This window comes from Apaloderma vittatum, unplaced genomic scaffold, assembly GCF_000703405.1.
Source record: "Apaloderma vittatum isolate BGI_N311 unplaced genomic scaffold, ASM70340v1 scaffold16759, whole genome shotgun sequence".
NCBI lineage: Eukaryota > Metazoa > Chordata > Aves > Trogoniformes > Trogonidae > Apaloderma > Apaloderma vittatum.
In genome coordinates, this window is record NW_009733645.1 from 12,580 (window position 1) to 16,772 (window position 4,193).

Sequence of the window (4,193 nt, forward strand, 5' to 3'; positions counted from 1 at the left end):
TTGTGTATCACAAGGAGCTCATCAGGCAGGTAACATGGCCCTGTCTGCTGTGAAACTGGCTGGGAGCGATCCCAGCCAGCACGCTGGGAGAGGCTGGGATGGAGATGATTCAAAATGTCTCTGGCAACATTTTTGCCTTTATTATCTTAGTCACTAACAGCCCACATATTTCAAGAGGACCAACTTTTTACTCCCACGATCCAAAGAAAAAACACAAAACAAACCCTGGTACTCACATCCACAATGCAAAACTCTGCCTTATGGAAAATAGCATCCTAGCCTCCAAAAAGCGGCTAAACACGCCTCCCTCTTCCTTCCTGGCTCAAAGCTTTGTATCTGTATTGCTAAAACGTCCTGTGAGTTCTGCTGTCCAAATAGCCTATAAAAGCCAAAAACATCACTCATCATTTCCTCTCATCTCTTTAAATTCTCATTGTTTCCTTTCCAGACTACACTGAAGATTACTGCCTAGATGCTACATTAAATATAACATTATGGTAAGAATATAAACATTATATTAAACACAAAACATAGACTGTCAAATAAGGTTATACAGGGAAAAATTTTGTCAGTCTTATCCAGTTGTACTGGTAATTTGGTATGTCCAATGGGTTATTAGGATCTTTTTCTCTGGAGAAGACTGGAAGCAGAAATAATCAAGACAAAAATTCTCTCAAAAAAAATGTATTAATTCTTCTTAGTGGGGAATGACAAAATTATCCCTTCAGAATGGCTCTATTTCATAATTAGTGGCGTTTTATTTCAATTTAACAAACATATTGCAGCAGGTAGATACACACACCTAAGAGATGGCAGCTAGGCCTGAAGTAAGGTACCACTTCTTAGATAGCATTGTTTGGCAGGTTTGAGGTTTGCTGGGGAAATGTAACTTACAACACTGTTGCAAGTCAAGTGTACTCATAGCCTCTGAATGATACACACTTCGACCTAAATGCTCAGTACTAAAGTTGCTGTTTTTACAGTTTGCAGTTGCTTTGTGTCCAGAAGTGGTAAATGTGTCTTTCTCAGAAGCTTCTGCCACTACAGAGCGATGCGTGTGTTACGGAGAGTATGCTGGCATTCAGCTTGAATGATAATGCAGAGCTTCACATTACCAATTTATTATCATTTGCAGTCGTTCCAGGCATCTGAACTGCTCCTAACCCCAGCTCCAGAAGCAGAAAGGACATTCAGATATTCTTCTGCTTTTCATTTGTCAACGCTGGTTTTAGAATAAGGATAAAGTTCCGCATCCCAACACTTACTTGCATCCTGAAAGAAATAGACTGTCATATAAAGTACCCTGCACTGCTATAAATGCAACTAAATGTTCACAAACAAAGCTCCCTGGAGAGCAAAGCCCATAGGTATGTCTCTGTAGTTGCTGATACAGTGCACTGTGCCCTGGGAGGCAGTGTGATTTTTTTCCTTTGTGGGTTGGCACTAGATTTAATTCATAAAAAATCAGCAACTTTCCGTTTCTGCCCTATCATCAGGTGCTTCTGTTTTATTTCTGCAAAGAAATTTATGAAACTTTTTTCTTGCTCTATTCTCTCTTTGCTGACTAGGACTATGAAGCACCTGAAACAAAGAAGAGACACGGTCATTCATGTGAGAGGGTGAGTGGAAGAGGGAAAGGGAGAACCCTTGAGCTGGTGTTGCTGTCCTGACCTGGTATTTCGAGTTCAGCATCAGAGTTGTGACTTCATGAAAAGTCACCCACAATGATGGGGATCTGGGTCTGCACCATGCGCTGAGGCCCACCTGCATTTCCAAGATGTGTGGGCTTGGTGATGGTGAGTGTTTCAGTAAGCTGCTCTGAAATGTTCCCGTCCCTGAGCATTTCTGTGAAGCTAAAGATTAGGATTACTAAATACTGGAGAAGCTACATATGATAGACACCATGTAGTTGTTATTAGGACCCTTGATGGAATTCCTCAGTGATAAAACAACTCATGAATCCAAAATCAACATGTTTGCACATATCTACAGTGCCTGTGATCATTATATTCCATCTTCACCAATTTGCTTATTGTTTCCCTGTGCATCAAAACTGTCACACACAGATGCTGGACCAATTAAGTCCTGTAGAGAGAAGCCTTGAGGAGAAGAGATATATAACCTGCACTTAAGGCCTGATAATCTCTCTTAAAAAGATAAAAAACAAAACAAACACCTCCCTCCTCTTAAGAAGTATAGCTAAAATACTTTTCCATGGTTTTGTTTAGTCTTTGTTTTTTAAAGCTGATGTTGTTACAAGTAATCCCTTAGATCCTTGTTGCTGCAAAACACTAGGAGGAATTTGTTTATATTCCCAGCCTGTGTCTCACAGGCATTTCACAGCATGCTATGCATAATGTTGCCTTGCTTCCTCCTGTATGAAGAGTTTTCTTTGCTGGATGAGTGGCTGCTTCCTACAGTAACAAAACAGATAAAAAAAGAAACCCCCTGCCATTAAACCACAAAAACTAGCAAGGGATTTTGTCTAGTGCCTGAAATGAACTTTCAACTTGTTCCCAGTTAGAGAAATTAGTCTAGTTGGAAAACCGTGTCTCATTGCTGTAATTCTGCTTTCTGCATACTTACTCTCCTCTACTTTTTTTGTGTGTTATCCCTTGCGTATTCCTCCTATGTGGTTTATCTGTGCACTCCCTCTCTCCCAAAGGCTCCTTCCCAATTGCTGGATTGTGGCTGCATCCCCCTGGGTAATACACAGGCCCGTACATCACAGGATGCGTCAGTAACCCCATTCTACAGTGATTTGGGAGAGAGGAAAGATGTGAATATCTGATTGAAGCTGCTAGATGCCTGTGAGAAGCTGAGCGTAAAGCTCTGAGCAAGCCTCTGCCCAGTACAAGCTACTGGGCAGCATTACCACAGCGTGGTCAGGATTCAGGTGCTGTGCTACTGGAAAGCGAGAGGTTTATGCCAGTGCATGAATCTCTACTTCACGCAACAGTGATCACTTTGTATTATTTAACTTTCCTGTTGACTTTTAGCTTGCAAATGCGGATATGCTGTCATTCAGATGCTCAGCTAGGCAGAGTTATGTGCTCTTGGCATCAGACTGAGCATTTGAATGGAAGGTTTTGGCACTAGCCTGTTTGGAAGAAAACTATTTGCCGGCTCATGTTCTCATTAGTATCTGAGCTGATGAACTACATTCTTCTGCACTTCTATGTTCCCAGATATAGATCTGGTTTCTCTCTTTAGTCTGGGCTAAATTCTCAGCCAAACCATGGCTTGGAGAGAGCTGGCTGATGAGCCTGTGTGTGCACTGCTGAATTCATGCAAACACTTGGAGAGCCTGAGGTGCACTGTCTGCCTGATGGCAAGTACTGCAGACCCTCTGAGCGTTCAGAAAAGTTAATGTACTTGGCCATGATACAGTCCTCGAAGCTTCTACTGACCTACAGAAGCAGAACAATGCACAATGGTAGCTGGACTTCTGCCAAGAAGTGAGTCTCTGCCTAGCCCTTCCTCATAAATACCTTACCTGGTTTTAGCTTGTGTTGCTGTGTTAGCTCCGCCTCAGAGAAAAGGCTGCCCTAGAAACCATGCTATGGCTCTTCTATCACTCTTTTCTCTTTCCGCAGAACTCCTTTTGCAGTAGGTGATGTCGGCCTGCTGCATTTGTCCCTCACTCCATCTCCATCTGGGAAGCAGAGATTTATCTGCTGCAGGAAACTTCTCTTTGCATTTTGCTTGGCTTTTTCTGCTGGAAGGAAAACCTAAATGCTCTCTCCACATACAGCCAAGCAGGCTTACCTCCCAGAAGAAGTGGTAACTGCCTTCCCTGGAGCAATGTCCATGCCTACTACCCTCCGTGCGTTGCTTCTTCACGCTACATTCATGAGTGGGTCTCCTCCACCTTACCCACTGTCACCCAGAAATAGCAAAGAAGCACAGGCAGAGTTTGATTGAATGAATAAATTTTTTCTGCACTTTTACATTTTATTTCTCCGTTCAGTTGTTGAATGGTTTTGCTCTATGTGTGTGCACACAAATGGCTCTTCGTAAGCACATCAGTCCTGGCTGACTGCTTGTTAATTTGTGCTGTGGACTGTTTTGCTTGCTTTCCTCTCCTCCCAAGAGGCTGCTGGTCTGGCGTGGTGATCCTGTTGTGCCACCTAGTGATTGGATTATTCCCTTGTCGCACATCAATTACCATGGGCACTGAGTGCCCTCATTTT